This window comes from Ascaphus truei, chromosome 1 (genome assembly GCF_040206685.1).
Source record: "Ascaphus truei isolate aAscTru1 chromosome 1, aAscTru1.hap1, whole genome shotgun sequence".
In the NCBI taxonomy this organism is placed as follows: Eukaryota; Metazoa; Chordata; class Amphibia; order Anura; family Ascaphidae; genus Ascaphus; species Ascaphus truei.
In genome coordinates, this window is record NC_134483.1 from 242,472,141 (window position 1) to 242,496,488 (window position 24,348).

Here is a 24,348-nt window from a genome sequence, read left to right on the forward strand (position 1 = left end):
GCTCATTGCATATATCAATATATTGAAGGGATTCAGCGTTGGAGCGCCTTTGTCACTTATTTACAGTGTATAGCCTTCTTTTGGGACAGGACAATAGCTTTGGTAAAGCATTGTGGTCCAGAACCCTATAGGCAGCTACTCCTATTATATTATTAACCCTTTTTAATTTCATATTTTAAAATAATTACTCTTAAAGAGGCATTACTCAGAGGTAACTCTCATTACCCGGCTCTAAAGGAGGTCACATCAGTTCTACTATATACAGTGGCAGTGCTTGGTCTGTGATACCTATTCAGGCTACTGGTAGGTGTCAGCTGGGCATGAATAAGCAGGTAGTAAAAGGATGGGAGCAGGGATCTTTTGTAAAACATAAAAGGTGCTTTATTTGACATATATCTATAAGACTTCACAGGTATTGACATACTTCTCACTTGACAGAAAACATGTGGCAAAACATATTGCTCTGGATTTCATTGGCCTGGTATCTCTCACTCCTACACAGGGGAGGTACTTATACTTGTTACCCATAGTAATGGATACATTTGCAGGCTCTTGCATAAAGTTAGTCATGCCCCATAACAAATCGATCTTTTAGGAATATATTACACTTCGGGCTTCGGATTTAGCAACACGTGAAGATGTGCTGCATACTTCACCCATAACTCTTTGATCAGGATTGCACTACGAACCTTCCGGTTGGGCCGTCCAAACATACTCATGAGTCACTATGCTGAGAACTTCTATCAAGTGCATACTTCCTCCTTTTCAATAGTGAGAACAATCTTGAATGTATTGTATGTCTTTATTTATATAGCGCCAAAGTCTACTCAGCGCTTCACAAAGAATACAGTAAAGGGAATTATAATAATACAATACGCGCTGCAAAATCAGACAATAGGAAAGGAATTCCCTGCCCCAAAGAGCTTACAATCTAAGTAATATGATGGGAGAGTTACAGAGACAGCAGGTGAGGGAATAAGTGCTGTAGATGGCAGTGCTTGGCCACAATGGGTGGTCGGAGTGACTGTGGGTGTGGGACAAAAGCCACGAGTGCAGGATATTGGGATGCTTGATTTGTGGGGCGAGTTTTAAGGTTAGTCAGTATTAAATCAGAAGGTTAACACCACTTACAGGGGAAGAGATGTCAGGGAGGCGTGGGTGGGATCAGGTGTGTATGTCAGAGTTCAGGCTTTGGGGAGATCCCCAGCAGTGGGAAGGAGTAGATAGAGGGTGTGAATAGAGGATTTGTGTGGGTGTTTTATATTGAGGGGTAAAGAAGTTGTTGGGAGAGAGGTGTGTAAATATTGGTGCAGTGGGGAGTGGGGAAGTTGGAGAGAACAGAGACGTTCACAAAGGAGTGAGGAAACAGTAAACAAAAAAAGCCGTAGGGAGGGCATAGTGAGATGCAAGAGGAGAGACTTCCCAGTTATTGGAGGATAGGAAGAGTACAAATAATCACAGCATTTAGCAAGTCAAATTTTCACAGTTGCAAAGTTGTTGTTGTGCAGAGTCCATATCTTCCTCTAATCTTCAACTCCAATTTCAACACCAAAATTAACTCTACAGACACTTTAAATGTGACACCCATATGGCTCATAGCCAAGATAGACTGTCTGAAATACTCTGATCACATGCATTTGACTAACAATTAAGGGAGGGGTTTGCCTAATCAGCACACAGAATCTAATTAACAACTACTTGGTATGTTTCTAATTTCTCTTTCAATTGATAGAAGAAATCAGCTTACAGGAACAAAAATGTTTGAAGAAATTAATCAGAATGTTAGTCCAGATAGCCAGAATGCATCCATGATTAAAGATACAGAAAGAAAACATCCAGAGATGATAACTCCAAAATTAACTCTACAGACACTTTAAATGTGACACTTAAGATGTGACAATTAAGGTGTTACACAGCCATATGGCCCACAGCCAAGATAGGCAGTCTTATATACTTTGATCCCATGCATTTGACTAACAATTAAGGAGGGGTTTGGCTAATCAGCTCACAGAAACATACCAAATAGTTGTTAAGTAGATTGTAAGTTCTCTTTCAATTGATAGAAGAAATCAGCTCACAGAAACATACCTGTTTGAAGAAATCAATCAGAAGGATAGACCAGATATTTAGAATGCATCCATGATTAAAGCTATAGAAAGAAAACATTCAGACATGATAACTCTAAAATTAACTCTACAGACACGTTAAATGTGACACTTAAAGCTGCAGTTCAGTCAATATCCTGCATGTGTTTTTTTTTTAATAAATCAGTTCTGTAGTAAGAAAAAATACTTGTAGCATTTTCTGTTTAAAAAGCAACTTTGAAAGACCAATTTTCTTGTATTCTATTTTAACAAGCATGCTTGTTCCTTTAGCAACGATTTACATTCCCCATATTTAAAGATGTCGCCAAACTTTGCCGATCAATAGACGTAGAACGAATTGACCGGCAGCTATGCAGTTCTTTAGGTAATTAGAGATTGCCCACATGAAACTATTGAAGTAAAAAAATTAATTTAAAAAAAAAAAGACTGAACTGCAGCTTTAAGATGTTACACAGCCAATCTTGGATTCTTACTACTGGCGTCTATCTAAAGAGCACTTTTCCTAACTAAAAACAACAAACAGTAACAGGACACTTCTTAATACACATAGCAAACCTATTTATAGAACTCACAGTGAAGACCCAAGTCAGCACTCTGAAGCACCTGTTTCTAGAACATTGAGTGAAGCTATGTACACCCTTCTATCTCCCTATCCCTACCTCCCCATCACTGGTCACAAGACATTTAAGGGAGTGGCAATCCCCTTATCATGGTTATCCTATATCACATGATAAGGAGGGAAGAAACCTAAGTGAGTCCACACAGTTAACCCATTAAGCAAAATAGTAGTCCCAAATGGGGCTACAGTACATATTGTAGAGATGTAAGAATAAAAATGCCATTTGGTAAATGTTAAGGTTTTGTGATCACCACCAAATCTATAAATTCATAAAAAATTACAATCCTATGTCAAGGACTAATCCTAAATTTAAAGCAAAAAAAAAATGTCTAAAATAATTGTTAAAGAGATGGAAATTATTAACATCTCTCACATACATCAATACTGTTGTTAGTATATTTTGTACATACTGCTGTTATTCCTGCAACGCTGTTGGGATTAATTGTAGTTGTTTGAAGTGCAGTCCTGCGTACAACAATATTGTGGAACAAAAATACAGTGAAAGAACAGAATTGTTCTTCCATAGAAAAAGCAGTATAAAAAAAGTTAACCATTGTGGGCTTTGTATAAAGATAATTAAAAAAAATGAATTGAAAGAGTGCATTATGTGCAAATTCAATATCTCTCCTAAAATCATTAGCGACAAATGTTGGTATGCCATTATTTGTGCTCTTATATTTGGTGGAGCTTTTCTTATTCTTTGTATGATGTGCATCACGATCACACACATGAATGCATTAAGAATGGTTTGTCTACTTCCATTTGTCGCCAATGCTAAGAAAATCGAGACTAGCAATTTTGATGTATTTCTGGTGCCCAAAATTGGCTCATGCTTGCAATTTCATATACATTTTATTTGCGTATGTTCGTCACCTGCAACATCCACACTCCATCTCTACCTTCTTTCAAACCATTCAAAAAAAAAAAGGCACATGCTGCGCAACACATCAAAATCATTAATTGGCGCACAAAGGCTCATGCATTTGTTACTTGTCTGTGCGTCACTTTTATGCCAATTTTTTTTGTGTCACTTTTTACATAGGCCTTGATGAGTGCACAACATATGTTGCTGTTATAGAAGCTGTGGGAGGAGTGTCCTCCAAGTTCAGTGCACCTGAGTGTGAGGTCTTGAACTAATAAATAACAAATCTTTAGCGGATCCTGGGACAGGTAAGTGAAAACAAACAGCTTTGATTGTAGAGCTCATTGATAGGTTACCTGCTGCCAATATTGTCAAGGGAACCCTGCCTGAACTAGCCGGTGTAGATGTACATCAGTGTATTCGGCGCGTTCCTGAATTGCTGGCAGCAACCTTAGAGCATAGCGTAATCCTCCAATGACATCATAATAAGATTTTTACTCACATTAAAGCTGTTTGTGTGCTGTCCCAAAGGCGTGCGTCCAGCTGAGATGCAATGCAGGCGAAAATCCACATGGGGGGAGCGAAGCACAGTCGGTCCAGGAAAAAACAATCCGGGGCTAGGCAAATTAACAGAAAATTTTATTTATTGTATGTGTACAGCATGGTGGCGCAAGGATGTACTTCTTTTTTTCCTGGACTGGCTGTGCTTCACTCCCCCCACGTGGATATGTTGCTGTTAGTTGTATTTCCTTTATAGAGGCAAGGAAAAGGTTTCACATAAATATCAACTGGAACAGGGTGTTAAACATAAGGCCCACGGGCCGCATGTGGCTAATTAAGCACTTTTGTGCTGGGCCCGCAGAGCAGGACCAGAGGTCCTGTATTGGGCGACAGTTCCAGAATTCTTTTTGGGAGAGATGGCATGGGGGAGGGTCCAGTGCTGCCTCCAATTTCGTCCCATGCTGCTGCCATACTCGACTGCAGCAGGAACTATCACGAGGCTTGCCGAGCCAATAGTAGTGCCTGGTTCGTCTTTGCGTTATCCTGCTGTAATGGCCACGTGTCAGTGGACTGAAGTTCTCTGCCTCACAGCCTCTGCTCCTCCCTACTGGTCCATAATCAACATGTCGATGGGACACTACTGTTGAGGGTGAGAGAGTCGTGGGTAAGAGACAGAAGGGGGGGGGGGGCAGAACAAAGGGAGGAGAGAGAAAGTGAGGGGGGGAGGTGGAGAGAGTAAGTGAGGGAAAGAGCAGGAGAGTGAGTGGGCGGAGAGTGAGAGGAAGAGAGAGCAAGAGAGAGCAAGAGAATACGGGGGAGGGACAATAGGGGAGAAGGAGGGAGAGAAATAGAGACAAGGGGTGGAAGAGTGACAGAGAAAGGGGGGTATATATAGAGAGGAGAAGAAGGTGAGAAGAGCATCATGAAGAGATGCCAGGTATCAGGAAACAGCACTAAAAGTAAACAAAGTAAGTACCACTGTATTTCCCAGACAATAATTTTTCTTCTTAGTTGTATTAGTGATGTTATTGGTGCTCTTTATGATTGCTTAATGCTGAAATCTAGCATACAGATGCAATGCCCGTTATCTGAACATTTCACAATTTGTCAAAAATTAACTAGAGTTCCAGCACTCACTCACTTAAGAGAAAAATGAACAAAACTGGGTATACACCACAAAAGTAAATAATTTAAAATAAGCACAAGATAATATAACAAAACTTGGAGTGATGTTGCACAAGCGGGTAACCAAGGACCCTACAAACAAGGTGGTAGGGTAAAGGAACACAGGGACAGGGAGTGGGAGAGACACTAGACAAGGAGAGTGGGGGGGGAAGGTAAACAAAAATGATGGGGGGGTGTGATAAGGGGGGCAACGTTTCCAGGAAAGACCCCTTCCTCAGGCCCATGCCCGTAAGGACCACAAGGTACTTCCCTTGACCCTGACACCCCAACCACCAGAGCAGCACCTAGAAATCACAAAGCAAGAATATATGCAAAATGCAAGCACAAAAGGGCAAAGTCCAGAGTACACAGGAGAATATAGGTAGTATTAAGGATCAAACCATCAGGATCACTGTCAACATGTCTCTCTTTTCTCCCTCTCTCTCCTGTCCCAGGCGGGCTGCTGACTGAGTCACTGATTGCCTGGATAGATAAAGGTCAGCTCTGTGTGTTTATGTTTGTGTTTATTTCACAATTTGTATTCCTGGGCATACACAGGTCGTGCCGCATGATTTCTTCAAACGTTCCTGCGTTAAGACGCGTGTTTACTAGTGTTTTTACTAATGCCGGCGCTGGCACATTGCTGGATTGGTATAGGTGTGACTGGTGTGATTGGTGGCATTCACAGCCCACGTTCACGGAAGAATAACGAGTGAATGTCGCGTGGCATACAGCAGAGTTCACAAAAACGGCTCTGTGAAATGTTCGGATAACGGCCGCGGCATCTGTACAATCATACTACGGTTTGCATATTGTGAAAATGTACGGTTCGAATGACCGAATTAAGTGTAATGAAATCGAATAAGGCCCGTCATACAGATGCAGCCCGATGGTTTGTCGCGTAGTCGGCACGGAATCCGCCAATGGCACAGTCCTGACACCCGCCTGCTCACGGAAAACCCGCGACCAGACTAATTTCCCATCAGTATTTACACAGCGGAAGTCCCTGCTTCTGAATGGGACTCCCTGCTTCTGAATGGGACTCCCTGCTTCTGAATGGGACTCCTGTTGTGTGAATCCTATCAGATCGCATCAGTCTGGAAGAGACGCTCAGTGAGAGTAGATAGAATCTGTCCCTTTCTCTGCGCATCTCTAACAGGTGATCACGTGGCTTTTTTTAAAATTTTAATAACACAGTATTGAAGCAGGGGGTCTCGGGAGCAGAACTGCATTAATTTCAACCTTGGGGACCCCCTGCTTCCTGAGTTACAGGCCCCGTGTATGGGTTGCCGATATCTCCGCCATGCCCAACCATTAAAACACCAGGAACCCCTTAATTACCTTAGCCATTACTACCGCTATGATAATTAAGGGTTACTAGTGTTTTAATGGGTGGGTTTTACACCCTGCTCTACCATATAAAGCCAGTGGATTTAACAGAATCTACTTACTAATCAGTCGTTCAGAAAACTCGAAAAAAGGTCCTTTGTAAAAAAAAAAATGGAACTGCACCTATATTTTAAACAAATATAAAGAGCAATGATGAGAAGGTTTTCAAATAGAGGAAAGTAAGGAAAATGCAGTTATGGTAGAATGCCACTGCGATCATTATGTAAAATGGCTGGGCCTAGCATGAAATCTGCGCTGTGATTTGTGTTTTGGAGAAATATTCATTCAACATTCAATGAGCCGTGTACAGCATACCATGATTGAATTTTACAACCTATAAAGCATGAGAAAAATTAAACTCCTGTTTTTTTTCTCAAGATTAATGGAGTATGACTGTTAGAGTGACTAATTAGAATATGTAACCCGCAAGAGCAGGAATACTGTGTGTAGTGCTGGGGAAGTTAGCAATTCAAATCAACCTCACAATCTTTTTAGATACTTCATTGCAAATCAAACCCACCACATCCAAATTAAATTTTAAGAAGACGAACTATACATAGGTCAGAATACTACAGCACACTTGAAATCAGCAATTTGACAAAAATAAATGCAGAGAATGCATAGAAGACCAACAGAATGCCAGCATAATGTAAACATATATTCCTATATAACTTTAATCTAACTATTTGGTATGTTTCTTTCTTTCATTGTGTGCCATTGTTTTAGCGCTACCTATTTTCGTCTATCCCTATCTATCTTGAGCCGAATTCTCCTATCAATTGCAAGAGAACTTAAATCTAATTAACTTTTTGGTATGTTTCTGTGAGTTGATTAGGCAAAACCCCTCCCTTAATTGTTAGTCAAATGCATGTGATCAGAGTATTTGAGACTGACAATCTTGGCTGTGAGCCATATGGCTATGTAACATCTTAAGTGTCACATTTAAAGTGTCTGTAGAGTTAATTTTGGAGTTATCATCTCTGGATGTTTTCTTTCTATATCTTTAATCATGGATGCATTCTGAATATCTGGGCTAACATTCTGATTGATTTCTTCAAACAGGTATGTTTCAGTGAGCTGATTTCTTCTATCAATTGAAAGAGAACTTCAAATCTAATTTACAACTACCTGGTATGTTTCTGTGAGCTGATTAGGCAAACCCCTCCCTTAATTGTTAGTCAAATGCATGTGATCAGAGTATTTAAGACAGTCTATCTTGGCTGTGAGCAATATGGGTGTCACATTTAAAGTGTCTGTAGAGTTAATTTTGGAGTTGAAATTGGAGGTGAAGATTAGAGGAAGATCTGGACTCTGCACAACAACAACTACAACTTTGCAACTGTGAGAACATGACTTGCTAAATGCTGTGATTATTTTTACTATTCATATCCTCCAATAACTGTGAAGTCTCTCCTCCTGCATCTCACTATGCCCTTTTTAAGTTTACTGTTTCCTCACTCCTTTGTGAATGTCTCTGTTCTCTCCAACTTCCCCACTCCACCATTATTTATACACCTCTCTCCCAACAACTTCTTTACCCCTCAATAAAAAACACCCACACAAATCCTCTATTCACACCCTCTATCCACTCCTTCCTGTTGCTGGGGATTTTGACGGAGTTAACAGGCTTATAATAAAGGTCAAGCCCACTTGGTGACCCGTGTTTTGGGATCCTAGAGTGTCAGCTGTGGGGCCCGGGCATTGTGTATGCATTACTGTGACTGTGTGCAAAATATGAGACAACGACCATTTTTGTGTTTTTACCTTTTCCAGAGGTGCTGGGACCGGGAAATTTTCAGGAGGTAAATTTCAGGGTGGGTTTGCCAGAGAAAGTTGTTACAGATTGTGGCTAGGTATCGGGGTTCTCAAGTTATGAGTTACCCCAGAAATGTATCTGGGAATCAAGTGAGATTCTCGGATACATGGAAGCCCAGTGCTCCAGGCAGACCCCCATCCTGAAACCGTTCTTGCGACTCACCACTAGGATGTCCTGCTTCAGCACAGAGCAGGAAAAGGTAAAAATGAGGCACAAAGTTTCCTAAAATGAGGCACAGAGTTTCCTAATATAAAGAAGTTTCTTTTATTAACATGGGGACACAAGAGGTTAACGAATACCCACGCTCTGACTCCAGGTTAGGGGTTCAGGGGGGAAATCATATTCTGTGTTAGCGGTATGAATTATGGTAGCCCTGCTCAGGATAAAGCAGAGAGGTTATTGGGGGGTAATGAAAATGTTTAATTCATGTTAGAATAAAAGAGTGTAAGTTAGGTTTTAAAGTATAGCAGGAATGGGCTCATAAGTGTAGCAACAGTTAAGATTTTCACTCTCTCTCACATTAACAGACTTAGTACATGTTAATACAGAATTGTGGGAAAGTATAGGTTATGGGAACCAGTATATTTTTTAAGTAGCAGTGTTTTAAGATATGGTTAACCTTTATGCTTTAAATTAGACAGGATCTTTAGTATGCAAAGACCCAGTGGGGGCTGAGGGCTAATCGTTCAAAGGGACATTTGGCCAAGAGGTGCGATCTGTTTGTCCGCAGGAAAAGGCTAAATAAGCACTCAATATTCACAGCTTCAAAGAGTCAGTTCAAAACGCAAGGAACTAGAGGTGCGAATAGTATCCTTAGATCAAAGGGTCCATGTGGTCAAGGCCAGACGTTGTGGCATTTGAGCCCGGGGCTGGCGGGGGTTCGAATAGTGAGTGGGCAAAATGGTGGTTCGGGCACATGTTCTCTCACTACTCTGAAGACAGGTGACAGGTGGGGGATTGTAACAGGGGACTTATCCCTGTTCAGTAATGTGCCTTTAATCTAGCAGTGTGGTGGTTTACTTCTGGTAGTTAATTACTAAACACCACTTGCCTGATTGAGATGGCTTACAAAAGCCTGTCTGTTCAAACAGGAAGTGAGAACTCTTTAGCTGACACCTGAGCTGAACTTGGAGACACACTTGTTTTGAGCTCTGCCAAAGTTAGCAGAGCTGCTTTCAAGACACAAGGCCCAAATAAGACTTCTAAACCTGGATGCTGATTTTCTGTGCACGCTCAGTGCGGTTCCAGGAGAGCAGAGAAGCTTACTCTACAGCTGATAAACAGATAAGACTTTCATTATTAAGAGACTGCTTATACTGTATCAGCTTATTTCCATGCTATGTTTGGGGCTGGGGAGAAATGCTTGACTAGGGAGATGTGAATTGGTTGCATAGTGTTTTCACTAGAATTACTCCCAAGTGAATGGAAGCTTTGTTCCCCCCCCCTGTGTTTGGATAAGTTTCCTGATGAAAAGGAACAGGCACAATAAAGCCTATTATAATTTCACGTTATAAAGCCTCCTAATTGCGTACCTCTGTGAACGTCCGTTCACAGGGATGATGACATTTTTTGTTGCGAATGCTCAGTTGCGATACTGAGTTTTTGTGCCAGCTTTTGGAGAGCCTGGCAACCCTTGCCATAGAGGGAAGGTTTTAGTTCCCACACAGCGATTCGCTGCACACTGAAAAGCTAGACTTTTGTAGTTTTTAAAGATTGGAGCAGTCATTCAGAGAGTTACATTCATCTAAGATTCATCAGATCCATGTAAGTTTTTCATGAGTCCATAAGTTCCATCTTGTGTAATTCACCTGAGATGCCAACTTCAAGGTCATTAATAAACAAGCTAAAAAGCAGGGTTCCCAGTACCGATCCCTGAGGTACTCCACTCACGACCTTAGCCAAACCTGAAAAAGTTCCATTTATGACAACCCTCTGTTGTCTATCTTTCAACCAGTTTTCAATCCAAGTGCATATATTTTTACTGAGTCCAATTTGCTTTATTTTGTACACCAACCTCTTGGATGGAACTGTATCAAAAGCCTTTGCAAAATCTAAGTAGACCACATCAGCTGCATTACCCTGGTCTAAATTCCTACTTACCTCCTCAAAGAAACAAATAAGGTTAAACAAAAACAGAAAGGCCCGCGCAACATACAAAATGACACATCATATTGTATTGTATGGTATTGTATGTCTTTATTTATATAGCGTCATTAATGTACATAGCGCTTCACAGTAGTAATACGCGACAATCATATAAATAAAAAATAATAATATATAAATAACAGAGCATGGGATTAAGTGCTTCAGACATAAAAGTAACGTTAAGGAAGAGTCCCTGCTCCAAGGAGCTTACAATGTAATTGGTAGCTAGGAAGAACGTACAGAGACAGTGGGAGGGCATTCTGGTAAGTGCATCTGCAGGGGGCCAAGCTTGATGTATCATGCGTATAGTATTAGCCACGGTGCTACTCATATGCTTCTTTAAGCAAGTGTGTCTTATGGTGGGTTTTAAAGGTGGATAGAGAGGGTACTAGTCGAGTATTGAGGGGAAGGGCATTCCGGAGTTGTGGGGCAGTCAGTGAGAAAGGTTTAAGGCGTGAGAGGGCTTTAGATACAAACGGGGTAGAGAGAAGACATCCTTGAGAAGAACGCAAGAATTGGGATGAGACATCCTTGAGAGGAACGCAAGAATTGGGATGGTGCATAGAGAGAAATTAGGGCTGAGATGTAAGGAGGGGCAGAACAGTGTAAAGCTTTAAAAGTGAGGAGGACAATTGAGTGTGAGATGCGGGATTTCATTGGAACCCAGGAGAGGGATTTCAGCAGGGGAGACGCATAGACAGATTTAGGAAAGTGTAGAGTGATTCTGGCAGCAGCGTTTAGGATAGATTGTAGGGGAGACAGGTGAGAGACCGGAAGGCTGGACATCAGGATGTTACAGTAATCAAGACGAGAGAGAATGAGGGCCTGAGTCAGAGTTTTAGCAGTCGAGCCACAGAGGAAAGGGCTTATCTTTGAAATATTGCGGAGGAAAAAGCAACTGGTTTTAGAAAAGTTTTGAACGCGAGAGGAGAATGTGAGAGTGGAGTCGCGTGTGACCCCTAGGCAGCGTGCTTGGGCTACTGGGTGAATGATCGTAGTTCCAACAGTAATGTGGAAGGAGGTAGAAGGGCCAGGATTGGAAAGAAGTATGAGGAGCTCTGTTTTTGCCATGTTCATTTTAAGGCAGCGGAGGGCCATACAGGATGATATCTGTCACGGGAGACTCCTGTGGCGGGTAGGATCTCAGTGGCTGGAACAGCACGAGAATAGTAGGGGTCACAAGCAGGGGTCCGAGGCAGGCGGCAGGTAGCGAAGTCAGGTAACAAGCAGAGGTCGGCAACGAGGAGACTGGAACAGGACAGGCGGGGCAGGACAGGTCCGGGAGCAGGGACTGAGAACGGGGAGCAGGGACTGAGACCGGGGAGCAGTGACTGAGATCGGGGAGCAAGGAACAAACAGGGACAAGCCAGATTACTAGCAAGGGCCTTTACTGTGAACAGACTACAAATACAAGTACAGGTACAGGAACAGATCAGGAATCAAAGACAGGCATGTGCATAGGAGTCTGACTTGAAGCAAAGGCAAAAGCAACAGACAGGAAGCAAAGCTACACTGGCGACACACTTTATTCGAGCTTGGCTAGTCCCACGAATTCAGGTATACCCGGGTGTATTGAGGTTTGTGACTGTTTTCTGCCCGAGTGCATTGAGGTATTTTCCAAGCAGGGATTGAAGCATTTTATTCCCGCTGGCTGCAATAATGCACAGTATATATATATATACTGCATTACAATTCATGAATTTATGCCATCTGGTAGACACGCGAAGCATTGCAGCCTATTAAATCCAAATCATTATCATTTAACAGATCAGCCGCCCATCAGCCAGGCATGAACCCAGGCTGGGAAGGCAAACGCAACGGGGCTTGTCAGAGGTGAGGAGTGGCGCATTCCAGGTATCTGCCAGGTACATACCGGGTATTTGCTCGAATAAAGTGTGTCGGTGCAGTATAAAGGACAGAGACAGGAGCAACAAGAAGACAGACAGACAGAGGAACCAAGAGCCAACAGAAGGCAGCAGCACACCCAGTGGACAAGGAAGCTATGGCTAGGCAGGAGGTCTAGGCAACCCTGACAATATCGCAGAGAGACATTCAGAAACTTTGGTTTGTACAGCAGGTGTAAGGTCAGGGGTTGAAAAGTAGATTTGGGTGTCGTCAGCATAGAGGTGATATTTAAACCCAAGAGATGCGATTAGGTCAAGAAAGTGTACAGAGAAATGAGAAGAGGTCCCATGACAGAGCCCTCGGGTACCCCCACAGAGAGATCGATAGAGGAGGAGGAGGTGTTAGCAGAAGATACATTGAAAGTACGATGGGAGAGGTAAAAGGAGATCCAGGATATAACTTTGTTACGAATACCAAGAGTATGGAGAATGTGAAGAAGAGGGTGGTCCACGATGTCAAATGCTGCAGAGAGGTCGAGTAATATGAGCAGAGTGTAATGACCTCTGTCTTTGGCAGTATGGAGGCCATTAGTTATTTTAGTGAGGGCTGTTTCAGGCGAGTGAGCAGTGTGGAAGCCAGGCTGTTGAAGGTCTGGGAGAGAATAGGTGTTGAGAAAGTGGAGCAAGCGAGAGAACACATGATGTTCAAGGAGTTTAGAGGCAAAAGGCAGGAGGGAGACAGGTCGATAGTTAGAAATACAGGTAGGGTCAAGCTTTCTGTTTTTTTGTAATGGTATTACTGTTGCATGTTTGAAGGAGGATGGAAAGATACCAGAGTAGAAGGAGGAGTTAAAATGTGTGTGAGCGTAGGGATTATAGTAGGAACAAGAGGTTTTAGGAGATGGGAGGGAATGGGGTCAAGAGGGCATGTGGTAGAGAGAGAAGAGTAGATCAACAGTGATACATCCTCCTCTGAGACAGTGGAAAAAGAGTCAAGGAAGGCAGGAGGAGAGTTAGGAAGCAGTGTAGGATGGGAGGAGGAAACAAAGGGGATGTTCTGACGTATGGATTCCACCTTTTCCTTAAAATAGTCAGCAAAGTCCTGAGGTGAGATCGGGTTGAAAAAGAAGAGGCAGCTGAGTATGGTTTGAGTGGTGCGTGGGTTAGCCTTGTGCGTGTTGATTTATGAAGAAAAGTAGGTTTGTTTAGCTTGAGAGAGGGCACAGTTGAAACAGGATAGCATAAATTTGTAGTGAAGGAAGTCTGCGAGAGCATGAGATTTCCTCCAGCGGCATTCAGAGGAACGAGTGGAGGAACACAGCATGCGCGTGTGGGAATTTAGCCAGGGTCTGGGGTTTGAAGGGCGAGGATGGCAGACAGAAAGCGGGGCATGTAGATCAAGAGGCGAGGATAAGGCAGAGTTGTAGTTCCTGACTAGGTTGTCAGAGTCTGCAGTAGAACTGAGAGAGGAGACGGAGGAGAGTAAAGTGGAATCAAGGGCTGGTAGTTTAATAGAGCGCTGGTTTCGGCAGAACCGAGGGGTTGATGGAAGTGGAGATGGGGAGAAGCAAGAGAGAGAGAATGAGAGGAGGTGATGGTCCGAGAGAAGAAAGGGGGAAATGGAGAAATCAGAGAGGGAAAAGTTTAATGAAAACCAGGTCTAGGTAGTGGCCCTCCTTGTGGGTGCTGGCTGCAGTCCACTGTTGAAGGCCAAAAGAAGAGGTTAGAGAGAGAAAGCGGGAGGCCCAAGAGAGAGAGGGGTCATCAATGTGGCAGTTGAAGTCAACAAGGAGAAGAACATGGTAGTCTGAGGAGAGAAAAAAGAGAGCCAGGATTCAAAGTGAGAGAGAAAGGCAGGAGGGGGATGAGGAGATGTAGGTGGGCGATAGATGACCGCCACGTGGAGAGGGAGAGGAAAGAAGATCTGGATAACGTGAGCCTCAAAGGAGGGAAAAGCTAGAGAGGGAGGAATAGGAAGTGCACGGTAACGGCATAGAGGTGAGAGGAGTAGCCCCATGCCTCCACCCCTGCCATCAGGGTGCGGAGTGTGGGAGAAAGAAAGGCCACCATAAGAGAAGGCAGCTTCCAGAGCAGAGTCAGACTGAGTGAGCCAGGTCTCAGTTATAGCAAATAGGAGCAGAGAGTGAGAGAGAAAGAAGTCATGCATAGAGAGGAACTTGTTAGAAAGGGAGCGAGCATTCCAAAGGGCACAGGAGAAAGGGAGAGAAGTGGGAGGGTGGCAGGGGATGGGTATGAGGTTGGAGGGGTTGACACCAGAAATAGTAGAAGTTGCATTTGGCAGGTGAGGACGAGAGCATGTAGGAATAAGGCACAATACTTCAGTGCTTATCTACTCATGAGTAAGGGTCGTTTAGTTAAACCTAACTAATAAGGTTAGTTTAATAAGGTTAGTTTGGCATGATCTATCCGTCATAAATCCATACTGACTATTACTAATAGTTTTGTTTTCCATTAGGTATTCCTGAATATTATCCCATATTATTTATTTATTTATAAAATATTTTACCAGGAAGTACTACATTGAGAGTTACCTCTTGTTTTCAAGTATGTCCTGGGCATAGGAGTTACAATGACAAATGGTTACAAATACAGTTACATAAGTGAACAGGGTATACATTATATATAAGACATTGCATGCATACTTAAAGATAATATATATTATAGGCGTATGTAAAAGTTACAGACCAGATTAAAATGTGAAACAGCTTTGGTTTTGAAAGAACTTAAACTGGTGGTAGATGAGAGATTCTCCGGTAGGTTGTTCCAGTTTTGGTGTGCACGGTAGGAGAAGGAGGAGCGGCTGGATACTTTGTTGAGCCTTGGGACCATGAACAGTCTTTTGGACTCAGATCTCAGATGATAAGTGTTGCATGTGGTAGGGGTGGGGAGCTTGTTCAGATAGGTGGGTAGCTTGCCCAGAAAGTATTTGAAGGCAAGACAGGAAAGGTGAACTATGCGCCTAGACTCAAGTTATGACAAGTCTAGTTATTTAGCATTTCGCAGTGATCTGTGTTGTAGTTGCATTGGAGAACAAAACAGCATATTGAATTGTAGAGGGTGTCAAGTTTACTAAGGTGGGTTTGGGGTGCCGAGCTGTATACTATGTCTCCATAGTCGATAATTGGCATTAGCATCTGCTGTGCAATACGCTTTCTGACCTGCAGGCTTAGGGAGGATTTGTTCCTGTAAAGTACACCTAGTTTGGCATAAGTTTTGGATGTCCTGGTATCAATGTGCATCCTGAATGTTCAAACTAATAACAGGAGTTAGGGTGGTGTTAGCGTTTGTTCTGATCTGGAGCTCAGACACTGGAATCTTTAAAAATGTAGTATTTAGTGTTTAGTTTTCAACCTTTAAGTAGTTTCCCCACTATTGAAGTCAGGCTTACAGGTCTGTAATTTCATGGTTGGAATCTAGCTCCCTTTTTAAATATAGGCACCACATCTGCTTTACGCCAATCATGTGGTACTGAACCTGTGGAAATTGAGTCCTTGAGAACTCTTGGATGTATGCCATCGGGGCCAGGTGCCTTATTTACTTTATTTTTTTCAAGCCGCCTATGAACTTCTTCCTTAGTTAACCAATTGTTCATTAATATGGAGGTTGTGGCTTTGTCCTGTGGCACTACAATTTAAATTGATTCTTCCCTGGTAAACACAAAGGCAAATAATTTGTTTAATACCTCTGCTTTTCCCTTAACTCCAAAAATCTGCCTGCCCATCTCACACTGAAAGGGTCCTATATATTATTTTCTCATTTTTTGTTATTAAAGTACGTAAATAACTTTTTAGGGTTGTTCTTACTATCAAAACACTGAAGGTATATACTGCTCACTAAGTGAAAACAATGTGATCTGAAAATATGAGTGTCGCCCTAAAAATGCCTAGATTGGCATTGGGTGCATCAGATGGGCTGAATGTAACTATATTACCAAAATTAGAGAAAGGAGTGTGTTACCACCCCCCTCCTTAGCTAGAAGCCCACTGATAGATGCACTCCAGGGCTATTAAAACATAACATTTATTGAATTAGATTAAAAAAGTTCTACACATAAGTAGTGATCATAAATCGTGAAATAAATTGTGATGTGAGTTAAAATAAATAGGAGTAGGTCTGGTACTGGTGAAGCTGACTATCAGGTGTGTGGCCCTAATTGAACCTAGTGTCGAATAATAAAATCTTAGACAACTACTAGAATGTGATTGGCAATAAATCCACCTATAGAACCTAACTATATGTAGAGCAACTGATCCTAACAATTGCGGCTTCTTGATATATATTGGTTATGATGTGCTGATTGTGTGGTGAAATGTTAGCACTAACCTAGTGACCAACCAATGATTGCAAAATGTAGAGCAAACCGCAAAGATATAATAACTAGTGGCAACAAGGTAATCATATGGTGGGGGCTAAGCTAGATATAAACGCCATGCTAACCATGGCACAGCTCCAACCTCACTGCATAATTTTACTCCTAGCAACTCAATGATGATAGTCTACAGTGATGCGGGTCAGCTCAACACAATCCTTTGTTGGTGGTATGTGGATTGAACCTGTGTAGGGTAACATCAACACACTAAGCACAGTGGTGTAGGAATAGCAAATAATTGGTGCAATGTACACAATATATGAGATGGAATTCAAAACCAATATCACTGCATTGTCAGCAAAGAAAACAAGCTTAATGGCAGTCACCTCTTCTCTAAAATACATAAATAGTATAAATGATAAAGGTGAGAGTGCAACATAGCTATCACACAAAGCTAGTACAGCAAGAAAATGAATGCTACTACTGGGGTCACAACTATTACATCACACACAGCTATGTGATGGATTATATGCAAGGATAATTAACCTGCCAGTATCCTAGGACATGTAGTGTGTCTGGATCTGAAAGTTGTTAACTCTGCACACAATAAGTGTAGATAATGTCCAGCACACCTGCGTAAACATAAACCGGACTGTCAGCAAACATAGCATTAAATGACCCAGCAGTCACATGTAGACTCGTATACCATACAGGCACACGGCGGTGCCTGAAAAGGGAAAAATCCCCCAGTGAGCCGACACAAACACAATGTAGCCACCGCACAGAGGATACAGTTGCCAGCGACACACAGTTACCAGACCCTCCTCCGTGATGACGTCACTGCGTCTTCACCCTACGCATTTCCCTCCCAAACGGAGCTTCGTCAGGGGCGGATGATTGACAACCAGGGCGGGACTAACTTCATATAGCATATGGGGTTGTCATAGCAACCCTTCTCCAATCGCAATAGCTATTTGTGTTTGCATGCGTTTATTATGGAGTTGCGATCCCTGATTGTGCTGATAAATGTCATTAAAAGGTAGCCTATCAATAAAATCTGTTAATGTACAGTAGAAGTAGTGTAATCGGAATAATTACCAAGTGGGATACCATAGAAACATGGATGGGGAGTGCTAGTAGAGTTTAAATTAATCCTAAACATGGAGGCAAATATGATGTCCATAAACACAGTGATATGAAGTTACAAGGAGGAATAGCATTAATTCCCTACTAGGAACGAAGTCCACTATGGAGATAAGTAAAAACATTAAGCGCTCTTCATGATACATTGTTACAGTATAACTCACTACAACTAGATAGATGTATTAATGTAACGTCTAATATACTCGAAAGTTGTGATCTGCAGGTGTATACGGGAGAATGTTTGCAGAGGTATGTTGTTAGATGAAGGGCGTATATGTAAAACCCTCATTTAGTCCATATGGGCTGAGAGTCTTTAATTTATAAATCCACTCAGCCTCCCGCTTGAGTAACCAATTGTCCACATTACCACCCCTCATACTGGTCTTAATATGGTCAATACCCATAAAGGTGAGACATTTAATATCTCCATTGTGGAAATAATTGACGTGGCGAGCTACTGGAGTATCCAGTTTGTTCTTGATAGAGTTAACATGCTCAAGCACACGTCTTCGAAACTCCCTGATGGTCTTGCCCACATATCTGTGACCACAACTACAGGTAATCAAGTATATGACGTTAGTGGTCTTACAATAAATATATTGTCTAATATCATATTGTATGGATTTATCAATGTTATAAAAGTTTTTAGCAGGTGTAATATATTCACAGGCTTTACAATTTTTATTTGATGAGTATTAAGACCTCTCCTGATATTATACACATGCTCATAGATGCGCCTCTGGTACGATCTCCCCGTGCGGCCAACATTCCCCGTGGGCTACAATATGTGGGCTACTCATAGTGTGTCACACCATTTCCTAGTTCACCATCAACAGAACCCTAAAGGCCTCATTTGTCAAGCAATTGAAACATATCCAGGTAATTGGAGAGGAGGGGACAGATTAAATGGGATTAGTAAACGTGAGTCATATTGGATATATGAATTAAAAACATTATTCCCTAATGGTCTTAACATCGACTTTGACCTTTGAGCTTTTTGGGTCAAATAGACTAAGTGATAATTATAAGTACTTTGTGCAATACATATATGTACGAGTTTGATACGTTTTGCTGATTGCTTGTCACACTTGCCTCTGATCCGCGCGGAGACCGACTCAGGGAAGCACCACGGGGCAGAGTCATGCGCCCACGCACTGCCAGGGCAGTTCAGGCTCAGCGGCGGGATGGCGGAGCTCCGCGAGACGCATCGCGCACGCGCACGGGTTGCTCGGCAACCAGGAAGCAGGAGAACGTGAGGGAGCTGCTGGAACCTCCCACAGGCGGAGACTTGCTGAGTAAACCGCATGACGTCATCACGTCGCGACGCGCATCGCGCACGCGCGCAGGTTGCCCGGCAACCAGACCTAGCATCAGGAAAGCCTAATTGCAAGCTGTTTTTGATCAGTGTCTCTCTGACACCATTGGTGGACCAGAACACACCCCTGCAAGGTAATTGGATCCTTCCCACTTATATACCTGCTTCTGCCTGTCCTTCATTGCTGAGCATAAACTCCTGTTTATGCATTGTGCTCACCGCTGCTGTCTAGTTTTGTCCTGAACTTTGTCTGACCTGTTTGACCCTGCCTGTTACTTGGATTTCTACACTCTCCAGCACTTTGACCCCGGCTTCGTTACTCGACTACTCTACCTTCTATTACCCAGGACCTTGGCTACGAAACTCTACCTACCCGGACTCTCCAACCCTGGAACACGGCAAGTACCCTGACTACCCTGACCTCTCCAACCCTACGACGCGATACGACTAGGACTACGCATTCCGGACAGGACTGCGTGGTTGTGGGTCGGTGCCTATACAACCCCACCTCAGCCCCGCGGTCTTTCGTCCTGTTTGTGGTGAGCGCAGCGTGACAATATGCTCAGCCCAACAAACATGGACGCCGCTGAGGTGGCCCGACGCTTAGACACCCATGAGGAATGCTTCCGGCAACTTACCGGTTCATTTACACTAAAAGAACAACTAGTTTCCCAACTTAAACAAGACGTGGATACCCTGACTGAACAAGTTAGACGTTTAACTGTATCTACCACCAACCCCGTCCCACTCGCAGCCACTCCTGCACTTATCACACCTACCTCCGAACCACGACTACCTGCGCCCAACCGTTATGCAGGGGATCCCAGCTGTTGTCGGGGGTTTCTGAACCACTGTTTCATACAGTTTGAACTAATGCCCTCTCACTTTCCGGTTTCACGTACTAAGGTCGCATACATAATCTCCCTGCTGACTGACGCCGCCCTGGCATGGGCTTCTCCTATCTGGGAGCAACGCCCAGATTTGACCTCTGACCTTACTCTCTTCATCACCGAATTTAGAAGGGTGTTTGACACCCCAGGGCGTAAGGTTACGGCTGCATCCACTCTGCTTAATATTTCTCAGGGAGACCGTACTGTGGCTCGTTATGCTCTGGACTTCCGGACGGTGGCGGCCGAGACCGGCTGGAACGATGTGGCTCTATCTGCAGTCTTCTGGCAGGGCCTGTCCGAACGGTTGAAGGATGAATTAGCAGCTCTGGATCGTCCCGCTGGACTTGAGAATCTGATAGACCTGTGCATCCGGATGGACCAGCGCCTCCAAGAAAGAAGGATGGAGAGAAACAAACACCCCCGAGGTATACAATCGTCTTCTCTGTCTACCATAGGGCCTCTACTCTCCACAACTCCTGTCCTAGATGAACCCATGCAGCTGGGAGGGACTAGCCTTTCGCCTATCGAGAGGCAACGAAGAAGACGAGCGGGACTATGCCTCTACTGTGGCAATAACGGCCACCTGGTATTCAACTGTCCACTGAAGCCGGGAAACGCCAAAGCCCAGTGAGTATAAGGAGGATCACGCTGGGTACTGCAACTCTTCCCCCTCCTCAACCCTCTACGAGGTTTTATCTACCTATCTCCATATCCGGTGAGACCTTCACAGTACAGACACAGGCCTTTCTGGATTCGGGGTCAGGAGGAAACTTCGTGGACCAAAAGTTCGCCTTCAAGAATAAAATACCGTTGGTACCCAAAGATCGACCGGTAGGTCTTGAAGCCATTGACGGACGACCATTGCAGCCCGCGATCATTTCCTTACAAACCATACCCCTTAACATCATGACTAGTGACTTTCACTCCGAGACTATAACCTTTGATGTCATTCACACCCCCTCCTCGAACATCATTCTGGGACTTCCGTGGCTCCGGATCCACAATCCTGTCATTGACTGGACAGAGGCCACGCCACTTCGTTGGAGTTCTTTTTGCTTGGAACATTGCATGTCTGCTCCAAAGGCAGTGGCAGGAATGGAGGTCACGGATCCTGACAGGGTACAGCTGCCGGGGATATACGAAGATTTCCGGGATGTCTTTGACAAACGTCAAGCAGAAGTACTTCCGCCACATCGGACGTACGACTGCCCTATCGATCTTCTACCCGGTGCCATACCTCCCAGAGGAGGGTCATACCCACTATCTATTCCTGAGACCCAGGCCATGAGAACATATATTCAGGAGAATCTCCAGAGGGGGTTCATTAAGAAATCTTCATCACCTGCGGGGGCAGGATTTTTTTTCGTCAAAAAAAAGGACGGAACCCTCAGACCCTGCATTGATTACCGGGGCCTCAACAAACTCACCATAAAAAAACGCTACCCCCTTCCGTTGATAGCCGAATTGTTCGACAAACTCCAGGGAGCCAGGATCTTCACCAAACTGGACCTCAGAGGAGCCTATAATCTGGTTAGAATCAGAGAAGGAGACGAATGGAAGAAAGCATTCAATACTCGCGACGGGCATTACGAGTACCTGGTCATGCCATTTGGATTGTGTAATGCTCCTGCGGTCTTCCAAGACTTTGTCAACGACATTTTCAGAGACCTTCTGGACCACCATGTTATAGTATACCTGGACGATATATTAATTTTTTCCAGATCCATGCCGGAACATATGATGCATGTCAAACAAGTCCTGCAGCGTTTAAGAGAGAACCATTTGTATGCCAAGCTCGAGAAATGCCATTTCCATCAAACATCCACCTCTTTTCTCGGCTACATCATATCGGATACCGGCCTTGCTATGGATCCTACCAAGGTCAAGGCGGTACTCGAATGGCCCTGTCCCCTCTCCCTCAAGGCCATCCAAAGGTTCCTCGGTTTCGCTAACTACTACCGGAGGTTCATTCAGGGATTCTCATCGGTAGTAGCACCCATCATGGCACTCACACAGAAGGGAGCTGATCCTACAAGGTGGACTGAGAAGGCTCTCCAGGCTTTCGAGAGAATAATGAAGGCATTCGCCTCAGCACCCATCTTAACCCATCCAGATCCTTTGTTACCTTTTTTTTTGGAGGTCGACGCCTCCGATGTAGGAGCAGGTGCTATACTTTCACAGAGAAAGAATCCTCAAGCTCCACTTCATCCTTGTGCATATTTTTCAAAGAAATTTTTCTCCGCCCAAAGGAATTACGATGTAGGTAACCGGGAGCTCCTCGCTATCAAGCTGGCCTTGGAAGAGTGGAGGCACTTACTGGAAGGCACAGAGTCGCCAGTCACGATACTTACGGACCATAAGAATCTTCTGTACATTGAGGGAGCACAGCGACTAGGATCTCGCCATGCAAGATGGTCCTTATTCTTTACTCGCTTTAACTTCCTCATTTCCTACATCCCTGGCTCAAAAAACATTAAAGCCGACGCCTTGTCACGACAGTTCCTGGTAGAGGATAACAAGGTGGATCAACAGGAGACCATTCTCCCTTCCACTTGTATTTTGGCTGCAAATACTTTTAGTGCCTTAACGGACATTACTAAGGCTCAGAACAACATCCCGGCAGGACTCAACGTTCCGGAGGACCGATTGTTCACTCCCCGTAAATTCCAGAGGAGAGTCATGGAGTGGGGACATTCATCCAAGACTGCAGGCCATCCTGGCACCAAAAGAACTACTGAGTTCATCGAACGCACATTCTGGTGGCCCTACATGCGGAGAGACATACAAACCTTCGTAGCTACGTGCGCTACTTGTGCTCGAAGCAAGACGCCACACAACAGACCAGCAGGTCTCCTTCAACCACTACCCATCCCAGTACGTCCATGGACACATATATCGATGGACTTCATCGCTGAGTTGCCCAAATCTAGAGGCATGGACACTATACTTGTGGTGGTGGACAGATTTTCCAAACAGGCACACTTCATCCCTATGAAGGGTTTACCCACTGCACCAATGTTATCCGAAGTTTTCATCAGGGAGATCTTCAGGTTACATGGGTCCCCTCAGGTCATAGTGTCCGATAGAGGATCCCAGTTCATCTCCCGGTTCTGGAGGGCGTTTTGTAAAAATCTAGACGTTACCCTACACTTTTCATCAGGATATCACCCCCAGACCAATGGACAGACGGAACGCACCAATCAGTCTCTGGAACAGTTTTTGAGGTGCTTTATCGCTGACACTCAGGACGACTGGGCGGAACTTCTCCCATGGGCAGAATTCTCCCACAATAATCTACAGAACGAATCATCCCAACAGTCACCATTTATGGTCAACTATGGCTTCCATCCGTCGGCACTTCCTTCCCTCATCTCCAAGTCTGGAGTCCCGGCTGCAGAGGACAGGATTCGCCACTTACAAGACCTATGGCAGAAGATCCATCGGAATCTACAGCACGCTGGTATATTACATAAGAGACAAGCGGATCGTCACCGAAGAGAGGTCCCAGGGTACTCTGTAGGACAAAGGGTTTGGTTATCTACCAAAAACATTCGGCTAAAGGTAGCTTCACCCAAACTGGCACCACGTTTTATCGGCCCTTTCCGCATCACCAAAAGGATCAACCCAGTAGCCTATTGGCTTGAACTGCCAAAAAATATGAGGATTCCTTCTGTATTTCACTCATCCCTTCTCAAACCTTATCATCAAGACTCATCCTCCAAAGGACTATCTAAACCTCCGCAAACCATACTGGTAGAGGGCCAACAAGAATACGAGGTTCAGTATCTTGTATCTTGTATCAGGTATCAATATCTTGTACACTGGAGAGGCTATGGCCCAGAGGAGAGAGAGTGGATTCCTCATCATCAGGTACATGCCAACCGCCTCATCTCTGCCTTCCACCGTAGGCATCCTGAGAAACCATCTCTGGTTCGCCCGGAGGTCTCCCCTCAAGGGGGGGATACTGTCACACTTGCCTCTGATCCGCGCGGAGACCGACTCAGGGAAGCACCACGGGGCAGAGTCATGCGCCCACGCACTGCCAGGGCAGTGCAGGCGCAGCGGTGGGATGGCGGAGCTCCGCGAGACGCATCGCGCACGCGCACGGGTTGCTCGGCAACCAGGAAGCAGGAGAACGTGAGGGAGCTGCTGGAACCTCCCACAGGCGGAGACTTGCTGAGTAAACCGCATGACGTCATCACGTCGCGACGCGCATCGCGCACGC

The 24,348-nt window shown here is 44.2% G+C and overlaps 1 long non-coding RNA gene across 2 annotated transcripts in view; it reads left to right on the forward strand.

The window, feature by feature from the left end:
* Nucleotides 1-4,951: 4,951 nt before the first annotated feature.
* The window catches only part of LOC142470609 (uncharacterized), a 52,913-nt gene continuing 33,516 nt past the window's right edge, over nt 4,952-24,348 (forward strand). For both annotated transcript variants that reach the window (XR_012789280.1, XR_012789281.1), the window contains exons 1-3: nt 4,952-5,055; nt 5,707-5,748; nt 7,703-7,771. This is a non-coding gene — a long non-coding RNA (uncharacterized LOC142470609). The remainder of the gene's footprint in view (nt 5,056-5,706; nt 5,749-7,702; nt 7,772-24,348) is intronic.